This window comes from Ambystoma mexicanum, chromosome 10, assembly GCF_040938575.1.
Source record: "Ambystoma mexicanum isolate Mex_15411 chromosome 10, UKY_AmexF1_1, whole genome shotgun sequence".
In the NCBI taxonomy this organism is placed as follows: domain Eukaryota; kingdom Metazoa; phylum Chordata; class Amphibia; order Caudata; family Ambystomatidae; genus Ambystoma; species Ambystoma mexicanum.
The window spans coordinates 1478980379-1478998818 of record NC_090932.1 but is presented as its reverse complement, the minus strand read 5'-3'; the positions used below and the strand labels follow the sequence as shown (position 1 = coordinate 1478998818).

The following is an 18440-nucleotide window of genomic DNA, read 5'->3' as shown; positions in this document are numbered from 1 at the left end:
TTTCTGACATGAGGAAGCATGAGGAGTAGCGTGAGTACAGATAATCCAAGCAGATAGACAGAAAAGGTAAGACTACAAGCAATCATGCGCCTTCTCTCGGAGGGGAGGAAGGGTGGGTCGCATGTGAATCTAAGCAGATACAAGCATCAGAAATACGATTACGGTGAGTAATGTATCCCTTCTGAGGCTTGTGGAATCTGCTTAGATCACATGCTGTGCATAGATTAGCGAGCAGTACCAGAAGAAGGAGGTGGGATGTGAGAAGGGTCATGAGCAAACAGGTGTCTTAGAACCGCTTGTCCCACTTGTGTATCTGTCTTGGAATGAGTGTCAATGCAGTAATGCTGAGTAAAAGTGTGAATAGAGCTCCAAGTAGCCGCTTTGCAAATGGTGTCGAGGGGAACATTTGCAATGAAAGCCAGAGTGGCACCAATGCCTCTAGTAGAGTGGGCCCTTGGCGTAAAAGGCAGAGTCTTGTCAGAAAGAGAGTAACACAGCTGTATACAGTTGATAATCCACTTCGAGATAGCGCCCTTAGAGACGCGATCCCCCTCTCTGCCTGTAGCTACGGAGACAAACAGTTGATCTGTTTTCCTTAGCGGTCTGGTTTTATTTACATAGTATAGGACCGCCCTACGCACATCTAGGGTGTGTAGTTTCACCTCAGCCGAGCTTTGCGGGTTCTGGAAGAAAGCCGGAAGCTCGATGGACTGGTTTACATGGAACTTGGATATGAATTTAGGTGAGAACCTAGGGTGTGTGCGTAAAACCAGTTTGTCCTTGTGGATAGTAAAGAAAGGATCCTGCACTGACAGAGCCTGAATTTCACTGACCCTTCTTATGGAGGTAATGGCTACTAAGAAGGCCGTTTTATAAGTCAGGTGTTTGAGACTACTTTTATGCATGGGTTCGAATGGGGGTCCCATGAGCTTAGCTAGCACCACGTTGAGGTCCCATCCTGGCGGTGGGTTCGAAATAGGAGGGTGAAGTCTCTTTACTCCTTCCATGAAGGCTTTAACCACTGGTACTTTCCACCACGAGACCTTGTTATGGGATGTGGTGTAAGCCGAGAGGGCTGCCAGGTGTACTTTCAGCGAGTTAAAAACCAACCCTGCATCCAGCAGGTGGAGCATGTATGTCACAACGTTGGAAGGAGTGCAATCAACCGGGTTGATTTGTTTATTCTGGCACCAGATAACGAATCTTTTCCACTTATCAAAGTAACAGTGCCTTGTATTTGGTTTCCTGGACTCCTTTAGAATGTCCATACACCTCTGTGGTAATTTGAGATGTCCAAACTCTATGACTTCAGGAGCCATGCTGCTAGGTTCATAGAGTTGGGTTCCTGATGCACTGTTTGACCCTGTTGCTGGGACAGTAGGTTGTACCAGGCTGGGAGTCTGATGGGTTCGCACACCGCCATCCTGCGTAGGTGTGGAAACCATGGTTGTCTCGCCCACATGGGAGCAACTAGGATGAGCGTCATAGATTCCTTGTTCATCTTGTACACCACCTTCCTGATGAGAGGAGTTGGTGGAAAAGCGTACGCAAACATCCCTGACCAGTTCATCCACAGGGCATTCCCTTGGGAGTCCGGCTGGGGGAACCTGGATGCAAATCCTGGGCATTGTTTGTTTTCGCTTGTGGCGAATAGGTCTATAGTGGGGAAACCCCACTGAGAGAAGAGATCTTCTACTACGTCTCTGTGAAGGACCCATTCGTGTTCTTCTGGGAGGGAGTTTCTGCTTAGAGCATCCGCTAGGGAATTGAGCTCCCCTGGAACATGTTGCGATGACAGGAAGATGTTCCGTCTGAGTGCCCATATCCATATTTTCTGGGCAAGCTTGGACAGATTTGGCGAACGAGTCCCCCCTTGCTTGTTCAGATAGAACATGGCTGTCGTGCTGTCCGTCCTGATCTGCACCGACAAGTTCAGTAGATGGGGCTCGAACGCCCTTAGCGCTCGGAATACTGCCAGAAGCTCTAGCAGATTGATGTGGTTCTTGGCTACTGAGTGAGACCAGAGACCCTGAGCTGTGTGGTGGAGATGGTGAGCTCCCCACCCAGTCAGGCATGCATCTGTAGTCACCACGGCTTGTACTTCGGGATCGTAAAAGGGTTTCCCCTTTGCGAGATTCTCTCTTGTCCACCAGTGTAGGCTCTGTACGAGTGTTGGCGAAACGACCACTAGATCGTCCCAATGACCACTTGCCTGAGACCACTGTTTCGCCAACCATTCCTGCATGGGACGCATGCGCAGACGCGCGTGGGGGACCAGGTAAATGCATGACGCCATCATGCCCAGTAACCGCATAGCTTTGCGTACTGTTATCTGTTGACCTGACTGATAATGCGGAATTTGCAGAAGTATATTCCGAATTCTCTCTTCCGAAGGGAAGGTCAATCCTTTCTGAGTATCTAGGATAGCTCCTAGAAACTGTTTTGAGGTGCTTGGCACCAGACTTGACTTTTTCTCGTTGATGGAGAAGCCTAATTCGTGGAGGAGGTCGATAGTCCTCTGAATGTTTGACCTGCAAATTCCTGGGGTTTCCCCCGTTATGAGCCAGTCGTCCAGATAAGGGTACACCGGGATTGCTTCCCTGCGTAGGTGTGCAGCCGCCACCGCCAGTACCTTGGTGAATACCCTTGGTGCTGAAGCTATCCCGAAGGGCAGTACCTTGAATTGGTAGTGGCGACTGTCCACCTTGAAGCGCAAGTACTTTTTGTGCGCTGGGAGCATGGAAATATGAAAATAAGCATCTTTCATATCCAAGGTTGCCATGTAATCCCCCTTTTTTAGGAGGGGGATTACCTCTTGTAGCGTGGTCATACGGAATTTTTGGGGCTTGACATATTTGTTGGCAGGCCGTAAGTCCAATACTGGGCGCATTGTCAAATCTTTCTTTGGCACAAGGAAGTAAGTTGAATAGATACCCTTGTTTACCTGGTGTCCTGGGACGAGTTCTATCGCGTCCTTTTCTAGCAGAATGGCGATCTCCTCGAGAAGGATCCTTTGATGCTCTAGGGAGTGCACTCTTTGTCGTGGAGGATGATTCCGGGGACGCTGCAGTAGTTCTATACAATATCCTGCGGATACTGTTGACAGCACCCATCTGTCTGAGGTGATCCCTTCCCAAGCCTGGGTGAAGGTGGAAATGCGTCCCCCTACTGGGGTTGCGTGGCAAGGGACCCTGAACTGAGCGTCACTGTTTTGGTGGAGGCGTGCCCCCGCCCTTGTTGGGGCTGCCTCTGCCTCTTCCACGACCTCTCTTGTTACCCCTGCCGTAACTCTGGGTAGACTGCTGGTTGTTATTCCATTGTGTACCTTGTCCCTGGGCATAGTTGCCTCTTTGTGAATTTTGGCCGCGTGGGCGACGAAAATTATTGTTCCCCCTCTGGTTAGGGGGTTTGTTGGTAAGCTGGCCAAGGGATTTGAGAGTCTCATATTCATCTTTGGCATTTTTAAGTGCGTCTTCGACCGCTTTCCCAAACAATAGGTCGGGTTCCACTGGCTTGTCTATTAAAGAAGCCTGGGTTTCTGTCTTGAATCCCGACTGCCGTAACCACGCATGTCTCTTGATAACAGTACCTTCTGCTATCAATCTCCCTGCGTTGTCAGCGGCGTCGAAAGTTGCTTTTAAAATGCAACCAGACACGGCTCTCCCCTCTGCCGAGATCCGAGCCAGCTGGCCCTTTAACGGTTCTGGAGCAGAGGCAATGAGCGCCGCGACTTCTTCCCATTGATGGCAATTGTAACTAGCCAACAGGGTGGTGGAATTCGCAATCCTTGCTTGGTAGGCGGACGTTGAGGCTACCTTTCTGCCAAACCCGTAAAGTTTTTTGCTCTCCTTGTCGGGAGGAGCTTCTGATGAAGATAAGGGCGTGCCAGCCCTCTTTCTAGTGTTGGTCACCACTAGGGAATCTGGTTTAAGATGTCCCTTTATATACAGAGGGTCAGACTGGGCTGCCCGGAAAATCTTTTCAATTCTGGGGTTGACAGCTCTGGTGAGGTTAGGATTCACCAGGGAAGGATCTATTCTTCGTTGGATGGATTTGAGGATAGGGATGGTCTGAGCGACCGGTCTTCTCTCTCCTACAAACTCCTCCGCGAAGTCCCTTTCCTCCTGTACACCGTGGGTGTCGATGTGGAAGTGTTCCGCTGCTCGAGCGAGAACCTCGTTAAGGAGGGGCTGGTTATCAACTGGAGAGTCAGTAACTGGGGCTTCGCTTTGTACTGGGGAATCTACTCTGTAAATTTCCTGCTCATCTTCTCCCTCCTCCAGGTCCTCATCCTCTGCATAGTAATCTGTCCCGGTTTGTTCTTCCATAAATGCAAACTCCTGGTCCTCTTCAGGGAAAACTTGTCCCTGATAACTGGGGAGTGGAGTAGAATATGGAGTGGAGTAAGGCTGAACCTTGAAGGGTTCAGGTCTTTCGACCCGGGGCTCTTTACTTAGCGGGATAGGATCGGAGGAGCCTGAGGGTGTGGCCCCTTGAGGGTTATATGAAAGAAAGTGTTCTGGGTTCTTATCATAAAAATCAGCCAAGGAAGACATCCTAGACATAACCCTGTCTATGTCTTCACTGGACCATTCCCTGGAACAGGGTATTACTTTAGCAGGTGATTTATTTTCAAGGGTAGACTTGTGTTTGCTTGTCTGCTTAGGCTTTACAGGGGTGGAAGGCTGTGCTTTCCGCTGTTTCCCCCCTTCTCCGTGCGTGGAAAAATGTTTTCCCTGTCCCTTGGGGGCCCCAGAGACTTTCGACGCCTGGCGTCGAGGGTCTGGAGAGGTATCTGTGTGCTTCGGGCGTGGGGCCTCACTGATGTTAACCGCGGTCTCGGTATCTTGGAGCGCGGCCTGGGGGTGGAAGTCGTCTTCGTCTCCCGACGATCGAACTTCCGTTAGTGTGTGTAGCGAGGCACTCTTGGCAAGAGTGGATGATTGCCTTGCGTCGTGAGGCGATCTCGATCGAGAGCGCCCAGAGGACACCGAGTCGGACCGTTCTTTTTGTGCCTCTTTCCGGGAAGTCGACGTCGTCGAGGTCCGGTTGGTCTTAGTGTGTTTAGTGTGTGTTAGGTGTGTAGCGCTTGCGTCGCCGGGGGTCTTCCCCATAGCCGCCTTGCCGGACGACCTTCCGAGGTCGGGGACCTGCGCTCGTCGGCTGTCTTTCGACGCCGTAATGCCCTCGCCGTCCGAAAGTACGGCGTCGCTGCCATCGCTGAAGGCGCCCTCCGCTGCCATGGCCTCCTGCCTGGCGTGGTGGGCCCAACGCTTTGTCGAACGGTCCTTAAGTGTCTTAGGTTTAAACCTACTACACGCTCTGCAGTTCGCTTCGGGGTGATCCCTCGGCAAGCAGAGATTGCACGTGGCGTGCCTGTCGACCCAAGGGTATTTGCGATTGCACTTGGGGCAGAATTGAAAAGGGGTACCCTCCATACGCACCTTAAGGCAGCGGGCTGCTAAGTGTAGGAATATATATAAATGTAACTATATATCAAGAGTGAAGAGTATGTACCACCCCCCACTCTCCCTACTTGTAAGGGCCGAGGCCAGCGGCCTACTAGGCCCGGGCCGAGGCCAGCGGCCTACCGAGGCCCAGATCCGTCGTGCAGCAGTCGACGGTCGATGACTTCTCCAGCCGTCGTCGAGGTTGAGGGTCGACGTTGGGGTGGGGAAGGGAATGAATAAGAATTAAAATTATAATAACAGCAAAAGTATGGCTAAGGCCAGGGAACTCCGCAAGATGCTTCCGACCAGTATGGCGGAAAAAAACAATCTGAGGATCCTACACGCGTGAGGGATCTTGGGTACAGTGGACGTCACACTAGGGACACACACACACACACAGAAAAAAAACTATTAAAAAGGGACTTATGGTTAAGTTGCACTACTAAAAACAACTTTGTTAACGGGACGTTATGGTGCGAAGTAAAACCGAAAAACCCTTGAAATTCGCCAGTTATGGTAAGCTAAGCAACCATAACTCGTGCCACCACCATGCACTGCTAAGACTTAACATCCAGGACATCAAATATGACATCACAAATGTCATTGATGACATCCCTGATGACATCACATGTCTGGTTCCCCCTTTTTTCCTTTACTGACATATCTAGGCTACATGGTTTTCTTCACTAACAGTCAGGAACTAAAAATTGAAAATGTGCTATATTTGTGCACTTATCCTTCAAGTATGTTCTTACAGTAATGCCCTTAGGGTCCAGTCACATCATATGAAACAAATACATAGGAGAAGACAGACTTGAAAGACAGCAATACTTTCTGTGCAAGAAGATTAATCAGTAGGGTTATCAGCACTTTGATAGTTCTGTTTTTTATTACTGTACTTTCCCTGTATATGCTCATATTTCTATACATTGTACTCGCACTACTTTCCTTAGGGTCCAGTCACATCATGTGATACTTACACGTAGGGGCAGTAGCAGCTCTGAAACAGAGCAATCATTTCTCTGCATAAAGATAATCAGTCACGTTATGAACACTTTCAGGTACTACTGCTGCTTTTTTTGCTGGGTTCACTATCCCTGCATATACTCATATTTGTATGTGTTATTGTCTTTGCGTTTTGTCTGTAATAATGCAATTATTTAGTAAGTGGGTTTTATTTGCTACTTATTACAGGTTTCACAGTACGCAAAACTAATAAGAAAGCAGTTATTTCATTATTCAACATGTCAAGATTATGAATAGTGCACCGTCATCATGTATGCTACACAGAATACCTATGTTTCTGCATGAGTAGCTTAGTATACTGGATAGAACTTCATAATAGAATGGTATTTATATCAATGCATTACTTAATGCACTAATTAGCTCATGATATTTATTCCAATGACCCGCCACACTTTGTCAACATTATAATAAGAATCCCTTGTACAGACTTTTCATGAAAAGTAAATACACATGTGATGTCATCAGTGATGTCATCTTTGATGTCCTGGGTGTTAGTCTTAGCAGTGCACGGTGGTGGCGCAAGTTATGTTTGCTTCGCTTACCATAACTGGCGAATTTCAAGGGTTTTTCGGTTTTACTTCGAACCATAACGCCCTTTAACAAAGGGTTTTTTACTAACGTTAATCGGTTTCTAGTAGTGGCACGTAACCATAATGTAAAGTAACATCTGACTTCATTGCATACCTTGCGGAGGATGCCACATGACCATATGCTGGCGCACAGCACAGTGACGGGTCAGAGAATCCGTACACACTTAACAATAAGATCTATGCCTCGTGGACAGTGTGGAAATACATTTTTTACCGATGTAAGAACTTCCACCTTCAACATTTCCCTTGCACAGCTGCAACACCTATTCGTAGTCAGACATTAACAATGTAGTACGTACACAGTACATACTTTTAGCAAAAGTACTATTTATCTGAAAACGACATGAGCTAAGGCCATCCCTCCTCCCCAAGAAACGGCACCACTGCTGTAATGGAGCATGAGAACCACTGCCCCTACCTTACAAATGACACACGCACAACATTTTCCCCCATCCACCTACCCCCCATATTACTGTTTGGCGCCTCTTTGCTCATTTCCTTCTGCAACTTTCCTTATTAGCTGTCCTTCCAACAAAAAAAAAAAGCCATCCGTAAACAAAGTAAATGTTCCTTTAAGAACCACCTTTCATAGTTTAAACATTTAAAAAAAATAAAAAATAAATAAAAAGAATAAATCGCATACATTCCATCTACTTTATATATATTGCAGTAAAGGACATAGACGCAATAAGATTTTTCAACATTTCCATTTGAGTTTGTGTTATGCTAATGGGAATATTGTAGCGTTCGTCCTCCGTTCCAGGGACTGGAATGGTGTATAAGGGCCAGCAGGCCAAATCGAAGCGATAGTGCATAACGCGATCTCTGTATCATTACCCCCCCCTTCCACACTTAAAATGGGGGATGAATGCCATTAACAATCTAGATTTGCGAAGCAGTAACGTGTGCTACTAAAAAAGAGGATTTGTCGTTCTAACCTGGTCCGTCCCGGATTAGAAAACAAAATCCTTTTCCAAGACGGCCACCATAGAAAGGGAAGGCGGTTGTTCCATACATGGCCCCTCTTCGCTTTCCATGGCTGCCTGTAAAAAGCAAAAAGGAAACCCTGTTAACATATTACCACAAGCACTTTTTTCCTCCCTTTCAAATGTATCCTAATGTTGAACAACTTTACCACAAAGCCAGTCCCAGGTGGACATGGCCACTGTAATCCTTTTTCTCCCTTCTGGTCATGGACAGTAGCCACATTGTGCGAATCATTATTTTATACCATGACTCAGACATTCTGCCCACTCCCCATGGCTGCAGCCTACCCCTCAGTCAATAAACGTATACCACTATGTTTTTTTTTTTTTAACTTGTGTAATACGAAAAGACTCCCACATCTCGTCACATAACCAACCCTAATGATATTGTACACCTTTTTGGATGACGTTCCTCTCCAGCGTAGCCAAATGCGCCCATAAGCACCTACGTGCCGTGACGCAGAACCTGAAAATGAATACACAGCGACGTACAACGTAGCACATTACATTTTGAAATAATAAACTGGTTTTTAAAAGAAAACATTAACATTTTAGAATTTGTAAAGTACTTTTATTTCACAATAAACTGTCCGAGACCATCGGACTATTCCCATTTTCAATCAAATAGTAACTTTGTTTCTTCGGTCGTCATCAAAATGTTAATTGTGAGGCGCACGTTGTCCTTTTCGCATACACAAAGTATTAGTTTTCGATAAAGCAACCACTTCGGTCGCACAGTGATTTGCAAGACGTCGGCATGAACTTCGGCCTACACCACCATAAAAGATGTTATGTTACTCCTAATGGCCACTGCAGCGTATGGACAAATGGGTCCGGCCCGGTCGTCCCACAAAACAGTGACGTTGGCATCTGGAATCCATGGCAATCACAGTATGGCAGATTGTAGATGTTCGGAAAACGTAACAGAAAATACCTATCAATACCCAACCTTTACCAAACAATTTCAAAAAAGACAAAAAAAACATGGAAACTGATACACAAATCGATGTGACATTTTAAAGAAATATTAGCGTTAAACATGGGTGAATCTAGTGATAGCCTACAAACAGAAAGATACTGCCTCAGTTACATTACCAAAATGATTGTTCTGGTAATAAAAAAATTGTTCCGGTGTAGAGTCATCAAAAGTAAACTTACATGATATTAACCGTCTCCATTGTCTTCGTTAAACTCAGCAATGTACTTGCACCAAAGAATCTTCTTGAACTGATATTACATGCGTCTTACAAACGTTTTGAATACATAATCTTATCAATTGGTATTTTTTCCAAACTTCACTCCCTGCGGTTCATAGTGATAATATCGAATAAAAAAATCTCGAAAACAAAAATCTCGAAAACAAAAAGGCCGAAAAAAAAAATATCAAATTTTTTTTTCAATGCGTTTTTTTCCAAATGGGGGGGTTCCCCCCCGAACCCCCCTTTTTTTCATTTTTTTTATTTTACCCCTTTTTTTTTTACTTACCTGACCCCAAAAACATAAATAAATAAATAATTCGATATTTTTTTTTTTTTGAGATTTTTGTTTCGTGCTTTTTGTCATTCGAGATTTTGTTTTCGAGATTTTGACTGACCACCGCGTGTGGGCCTACTGAGCTCCCAACCAAAAAAGCAAGTGACCTTCACTCAGAATGAAAATACATTCGGACTTTGCAACAACATATCTGAATGCATTCATGAGAACTGCTACTCCCATACACTTGCAGACCCGCTGTTTCCAAACAGGGCAGGTGGCTGCCTCAGATTTCAAACACTAGGACGCCAGTCTGACTGCAATATTATTATTAATACATTGTAACACAGACGCAGTAAATCTTCGCCTGTACTTAATGGAAACTATATTGAGCAGCAACTTCCAATTTACCGTATGACTGGTGACAAGAAAACACCACTTTTTGTCTTCCTGCTGCCACATCCCATCCCCGCCTCATTAACCCTCACCTTCCGAAACAGTATATCATAAGTTTAACAAGTGCAATGCTGTGTTGTTTTATGTGTGTTAGCGGCGATGTCTGCGTACACCAAAACATGAATGAAAGATGGCGGGCGCAGCAAAAGAATCTGACGCACTTCACGCTGTTCAACAGCCAATCAGAGAATGCGTCACATGTCCGCGGACATGACGCTACGGATTAGCCAATCGGTATCTTGTCCGCGGAGCGAACAGGAAGTGTCTCCGCAGAGCGGACATGGCTATCAAATTTTTTGAGACATACTTTTTGGTCGTTTTAAAGAAAACTACTGGATGGATTGGCACCAAATGTACAAAAGCACGCTTTCGGGACCAAGCTCCTGCCGCAAAGTTTGGTGAAAATCCATCCAGCGGTTTGGGCTGTAGGCGTGCGCAAAGTTTTTCCCCCATTCAGTCTATGGGAAAAAAAAAGACATTTTGGGACCCTCCCCCGGACCAATCACCACCAAAATACATAGTGGCCCATATACTTTTTTTGCAAAGTTTGGTGTGGATTCGTCCAGGGGGAGCCGAGTCAGAAGCCGCCCAAAAAGTGTTCTTCCTATGGAAACAGCAACTTAACCATAACTACACGGCCACTACCGTGGCCGTGATATTATATATATATATATATATATATATATATATATATATATATATATATATATATATATATATATACATACATACATATACACACACACACACACACTCTTCACCCCACAACATGCAAACATGTAACAATGTCAATATGTTCGTATAATCACTGCAGTTGACTTATTGCAGTGATTATACTAACATTCAAAATGAAAAACACTTGAACTAGCTAAAATCTTGGTTTCTGTTCTGGTACCCCTTAAGTCCATAGGGTATCAGTTAAGAAGTTCCACATGCACCCACATAAGTACCTTGTACAGTCAATTTTCAGGAGTTTCCCAAAATTTCTCCTGCAGGGATCAATTGGACAAACTCAAAAGGCCCGTCTTGGTTATGGGGACAGGTTAGCCACATTCTTGTTCCAATTCATAGCACAGCAGGATGGGCAACTAGCCAGTCGGTGGGGCCTGAGACACCGCAGTCAGACGCAAGTCTCAGCCGAAGGTTTCAGAAACAGCAAACCAGATTATAGCTAGTTGTAAAGAGACAAATGGTTATCCTGTACAATGGAGATCAGAACATCAGCAGAAGGAAGGGGGGAGGGGGGGGGGGAGGGGGGGGCGGAGGGGGGTTCTACAAAACACCATTGCTCGGAAATCCAATAGAACAGGACCAGATACAGGATCAGGATTCAGGAGCCAGGGACTTATACTCAAATCAGCAAGACCTGCAAACAATTCCCAGGATGATTGGGTGCTTTTTTAGGTTTCCTACAAGGATTATTTAGCATTACCAGTTGAATTTCCAGATGGAGTGACAAGCCCACCACCCAGCCCAGACTAGTCATCATCCACAACAAAAGAAAGCAGTAGGACAGACTATCCACAGAGATAAGAAAGCAGCAGCAGCAAGAGCACTTTATAGAAGACCTAGCAAGTGTCACTAGCCAGCTCCCAGGGGAACAAGACACTACATTCATCCAGCAACGGCAGTCCCACAGAGACAAAAACGGCTGAAGGGACCCTGGACACCGTACAATAAAGCAGAGCAGAAAGCAGTCAGTAGGATGTCCAGGACAGCAAGAAGAGATGCCATTCTCTCCCCAACAACCCTTAAGCACTTGGATCACAATGGTAAGAAGGGCACTGCAACTGAAAACAAAGACGACTGCAGCAGGGACAACCAGTCAAACCACCAAGGGAGGGGAAAAAAAAGAGCCCAATAGCAGAGCAGAGCAAGGGATTTCACCAGCCAAGGGCAAACGACCAGCGCCACACCGGGCACTTAGTAGCAGGCCAACACAACAGCAGACTTTAGGAATTGATCTAAAAAAAATGCCACATAAACCAGTCACACTCCCAGTAGCACACAACGTTTTGGATATGCACACAAAGTTTTGGATATACAGCCAATCGGGGCTGACCAGAAAAATTGCAAAACACACACTCTCCCACTCATGATGTAGATCAGGGTCTGGAACCTTTGGCTCTCCAAAATGTTTTACAGTACAGCTCCCATCAGCCTTGGCCAGCCCAATCAAAGCAGGGGGATCCTGGGAGTCGTATGGACAGCCACATTTTGCAAAGACCCGATTTAGATACTGGTTTGTTCGGGGGATACCTTGAAATCATCTCCAGCCTAAGAGTAAAAGAAAGGATGACCCTACTTCAGCAAAACGGCCATGCCTCATAGTCCACAAAAGGCCAGAAATTAAAATAGCTGCGTTTATGACTCAATTGCCATTACTACATTTGTACCCCAATGATTACCATATAGCACCTGGGGACATTAAAGTAAAGGTTAATACGCATGTTAAAGTCGACCAATCGCAAGGATATCTGCACCATATACAAATGTATTTGTTTCCACTTTGTTCAACTTACATTTCTAAAAATATATATCTGTGAACCACACAGATACCCATCCGCCATCGTGTGATATTTAATCTGCTGCATGATTGAATAATGCCAGGGCGCTTGACCCTAGGTCAATCATAGCGCACATACCTTGTGACATTAGCTGCTGCATCTGCAATGCAATGCTCCTCGTCATGATGTTGGTGCACGGCGGAACTACATATCTTCTGTACACAATGCATTCCCTTATCTCCATTAAGCCGTGCAATATACGCCTCTGCGTTTAGTAAGTATCATCAAAACCATTTCTCCAACAGTATTATTTTAGTGTGTCGCTCAGTATTCGCTCCATTTATTTGTGGCCTACAAGAATCAGTTTTCGCATACTCCTACTAACCCCACCATTGCCTACACCACAACAAGTATGTTTATTTCCGTCCGTCTGTTACTGCAAAGTGCTCGCCTCCAAGGGCACTTACTTGATGAACAATGCCTTGTGCAATCACTATTTTCACCAATATGTCCGCACTGACGTCTTTTTTGGCACCATGCACCCCATTGATGAATTGAACTTTAGAGCGCTCTTTAAAAAAATGTTTTCAAAATAAATAAATATACCTTCGCCACCTGTCCCTTTTCTAAAGCGAGATATTTTATTAACTTGCACTATTATTTTTTTTAATACATATTGATAATTCCCCTTTGATTTTAAATGCATTTCCTTAAACAGTTGTTTTCTGGTTTCCATCCTCATCAATCATGGCTGTATTCAGGGGTTGATGCAAGAACAAGAATAAACAGACATTTGGTGTAGCTGCCATCGTTATGGCAAGTTAGGAAGAAAGTATCTGGTCCTGCAAAAGCTCGAACTGCACTCCCTACATTACTGAAGATGATCCTCTGCCACTAGGAGTAACTCAGCAAAAATGACTTCAGGACAGTATGATGTACACGTTTGGCACTTAAACCGCAGATTAGTTTAGATTATTTATTTATAGAGTGCACCGAGCCCTTAGGCAACTGGGCGCTCAACTTACATGTTGCGATATACAGACAATTATAATGATACACAATATACAAAAAATGAACAGCGAACAGCCAGTGAAAGGAGCACATTAAAATATATACATCAGATTTGCATTGTAGGAGATAAATTCAAGCAATTGGTAGCACATTTTGCTCATAGAGCCATGCTTTGGTCTTATTGCTAAATGTGTGGTAAGACTGTTCTTACAGGGCCCTTGCATTTTCTGGCCGCCAGGACAGGGATGCTGGCTCCGCCTGACCGTTGTCTGAATCAAGACATATTGACACAGTGCCTCATGGTAGATCTAATAGGTCGTCATTGTAACGTTTGCTCTCCACGTTTTCCCAGAAAAGCATCCAACAACTGTGACGGTCACCTCTATGGACTTCCCAATTATGATTTTTCACCCCTCAACAAAGTCCTCAATTTTGCTGTCCCTAGACCTTCAACCTTCCCCGGTTCACTTCTACCTCCCCAGCCCATCGTCAGTTAGGCTAGTTATCTATGAGATAGAGGGGAAAAGTATAAACAGTGTCGAAAAAAAAAAAAAACTATACATAGACTTGCCCTACCCTACCTATTGGCCCATCACACTCCCGATGATCATCCTCGGCTAGCCTTTTCCTGCACCTTGCGCTCCCACTTGTTTCAGCTCTCCCCCCTTACTTTGGAATGATCTTCCTCGCCCTTTCCGCACTACTCAGACTCTGTCACTATTTAAATCCAACCTCCTAGCTCTCCTCCTTTCTGAAGAATCATTTTCATAGCATTCTACGCCACACCCGTTCTCTTCCCCTACGACAACCCCGTGGCACTTATTCCTCATCCCATTATCCTAAACTTAGCACTCCCTCCACCAACCCGTTCCTAGGTCATGCTTTACTTTCCTCGTCCCGTTTCTACCTTCCCTGGATTTGGTCCGATATATCCACATCCTCTCACCCATGGTTAAGGACAATGGTACTCTGCACTGTAAACCAATGTTAAACATTTTGTAAGCATTTTGTACCAATAATGCTTTGCTTCCCCTGTAATTTCCATAAATAAATCCTGTCCATCTGTCTTACAGGTTAACAGACTTGCAATGAGTTTAAAATTCGTGCACAATGCAGATGTCCAACAATCTCAAATGTTTTCTATATGTTATATCTAGGATGTATTGTTTTTGTTACGGTCAATCATTGTTTTTGCTTTATAACAGAGTACAAGGTTATGTCCACCCACATAATCCACCCCAAAAATGTGTCTCCAATACATTTCTTTTTGCACTTCATAACATTCATTTAGATATATATAATGGTGTTTGCACGAATGTGGAGGTAAATCAGCCTGAGGAAGCTTGGTGAACAAGCGGAACGCGTGGCGAACTTCCACCCTAAGGGGGCGGAGTGTTTTTCTAGATCTGTATGCCATGGGGAGAGACCATTGATTTTGTGTCAACCCTGATAATGCTTCATTGCATTTTTCGTTGGTTACATGTCTTTTTATACTAAATAAAGACTATTTTTTCACTAGAAACTGGTATGGTCATGTGTGCAAGGGACCTTGTGCAACATGTTGTTGGGGAGTTTTTTGTAGCGCTACAACTCTCCACCCTTGTGTGTTTTTTAAAAAAAATATTTGGGAATCCTGCCAAAATTCCCTTTCCCTAGCACCATCTACCCGATAGGCAGTGCACTAACGTTGGCTAAATTGTTTTCAAAATAGCCATTAGATTCCACTGCCTGTGACTGAAGAAACTAACTTTTCAAAACGAATGAGGAATTATAACAAATAACACGTCATGGTGTAGCCCCCACGTTTTTTTGACAAATTTCCAGGGATATTAGGAGATTTCCTTATATATTTGCAAACTGGAATTGGGGAGACCTGCCGGAGCGCACCTTACCTGCTTTTCAGCAGAGCGAGTGTCATATGGGGAGCCCGATTACATTAGCTCCCGCCTGCTCTCAGCATTTATACCAGGTTCTAGTGTGACCAATTGAATGAAGATCTTTCAAACCATGATCATTAAATCTTTGGTTTGAAATTATAGCAGAACAGATAGAGGCCAAGAGACGAGCAGCGGCGCGGATTCTCTTCGACAATGACCAAGCGGCTGCGACAACCACAGCAGAGAGACGCTTGCCAGCAAGTCTCACGGTGCAACAAAAACTTGACAAACTTCAGAAAATTAAGAAAAAAGAAATCTCTAACTTGTGGGAAGCAATGACACTACAAACATATATAGATGTTGAACGACTCCCGAGAGGACTGAATCCTCACAATTCCCACTTTTGAAGACATTGATCCAAAACTAATAGAAGAATGGACACAACATACCAACGAATGTTCCTTCAAAATGATATTAAGTCTGATTAAATATGCTAAGACAGACAGGATAAAGCTGATAAAAGATATAGAAGAAATGAAAGAACAACTCTTTTCTTCAGAAGATGGAGATGAGTGCAAGAAAAGAATGCCAAGGGTGGAAGAAAACCTATGAAAAAGGCATGAATGTGAAATCAGAACTCGTAAACAGTTAAAATTCTAACGGGATCGCCTGGATTACGAACATGGCAGAACATACACGTTTGCCAAGCGCTTTGACGCACCTATCAAACAGAGGCTGGAACAAATCACGACTAATAATCAACTTCCGGCTGCGACATTAGAAGAACCAAGTAGTTCTGAAATAGACACATCAGACACTGAGGGCTCTATGTCAAAAATGCTAAATTATTTAGAAAATGTCAAGTTACTGCACTTGGACAGCAGAATGGAAAAGAGGGGAAGAGGACAGCATGCCGGACAAGGAAGAGGCGGAATAGGAAAAGCAGGAAAAACAAAACAAGGCAGGGGTGCCAGCACAGGCAGTCTGTCCAATGCAATCATGCGACCTGGAAACAAGCCGAGGGGCAGAGCGAGAAGCAGGAAGACCTACAATTGAAGATTTTCAACATCTCTACTCGGGCTCTAACAAGAGAAGAAACATCGGTATTATCATTAGGTCTTTCCTTCAGCCCCACCTATTTATATGACTACACCTCAACCAGGGTTGACCTCTTCAAGTTCCTGAGAAAGTTAAAATTAACCAAATTTCATGCGACTAAGGTCAATGAAGAAACAAAGAAAAAAGAGAAACCATCCAGACCTATCTCTCCCCTCATAAAGACATGGTTAGTCTCATGTGTCTTACAAACATGGAACAGCAAACAGAAGCAGTATGGGAAAGGGCATCCACTGTGGACAATACGACATTGGAAGAACAATTTGGAATATATACTGATGTCTCATGCGCTAGCAACTTCAAACCAAAATCAATATTTTGTCTGAATATCGTTTGCAGTCCAATTGACACTTTTGAAAGTTTGGTTCTAAAGTTTGGTTCTACAAGATCTCAAGAAACTACCCGTCAAAATATCAGCATCCTGTAGAAACCTAAATTTCATGCATTTCAACGCACTGGAGGGTTTAAAGAATTACATACTATAGTCATACGACCTTCAGACAAAAGGAGGTGGGATAGTCATCATGAACAGTGAAAAATATAACTTAGAAGCAAGTAGACAACTGAACATGACAGACAACTACATAAAAGGTGGATAAAAACATGCTAACTGAAACCAATACATTGTATTATTCAATGTTACGAAAGTGGTGTGAACAAGAATTGATCAATGATGAAGAGTATTGGTTACTTAAAAACCCTTTTCCTGTTACACCTCTAATCTATTTTAATCCTAAAATCCACAAAAGTCTTGTTGACCCACCAGGTCGTCCTATAGTCTCCTCTATGGGGAGTCTTCTTGAGAATACGTCAACATTTTTAGACCATTTTTTTCAACCTTTTGTTGTTAGCCTCAGCTCCTACATACGAGATACCTCAGATCTGCTGACCAAACTTGACAACATCAACTGGGAACCCGAATACATTCTAGTCTCACTTGATGTTGTCTCATTGCACACCTCGATCAAGCACAATCCTGGAATTAAAGCATGTAGATTCTTTTTAGAATCTAGATCTATTAGTCATCGGCAGCACAATGAAATGCTGCTCGAAATGCTTCGGTTCTGTTTGGAACAATTATTTCCTACACGAGACCTCCATTTACAAGCAAACGCAGGGGACGGCGATGGGGTCTTGCATGGCCCCAACATATGCCAATCTTTACATGGGGTGGTGGGAAACACAAGTGCCATGGGCAGAGGAGATGGAAAAGTTTACCAAGTATATAATTGTGTGGCACCGGTTTATAGATCTATTTATAATATGGGACGGTACTAAGACACAGCTAGACAGCTATGTCAAAACTCAAATGCCAACGCTTTAAACCTAAAATTAACATCTGTTTTGAGCAGTAAAGAATTGGTCTTTCTGGATGCCCATTTTACGGTAGCCAACAACATATTGACATCCAAGTTATTTAAGAAACATACTAGTTCCAACTCCACGCTACATGCCCGAAGCCACCACCTCACCTCATTGAAAAATTCGATCCCTTATGGGAGTTTCTCAGAGCCAAAAGAGCTTGCAGCAAAGAATCAGATTACCAAACAGAAGCCAAACACATAGGCCGTAGATTTGTTGAACGAGGTTACAAGAAGGTGGTAGCAGACTGTTTTGATAAAGCTGAAACTAGCAATAGATCAGGACTATTCAATGCATGTAAAACCCAGAAGGAAGCTAAAATGAGATTTATCACAGGCTATAACCATCAAGCTGGTAACATTAAACGCATTATGAGCAAGCACTGGAATGTCCCCTTAACAGATCCTGATCTGAAACAAGTACTAGGAAAACCCCCTAATGTTACATATCGCAAGGCCCCCACCCTTAAAAACATACTTTCTCCCAGTATGGTCATTACTGAAACTCAGTCCTCTAGCCAATTTTTGAGATCTAATGTGGCAGGCTTTCGCAAATGTGCCAATAGCAAAATGTGTGACTGTGTCCA

The 18440-nt window shown here is 44.3% G+C and overlaps 1 protein-coding gene across 1 annotated transcript in view; it reads right to left on the bottom strand.

Annotated features, from left to right (window-relative positions):
* LOC138492436 (calcium release-activated calcium channel protein 1-like) overlaps window positions 1-18440 on the bottom strand; it is a 249756-nt gene that overhangs the window by 181890 nt on the left and 49426 nt on the right. The gene's annotated exons all lie outside the window — the stretch shown is intronic.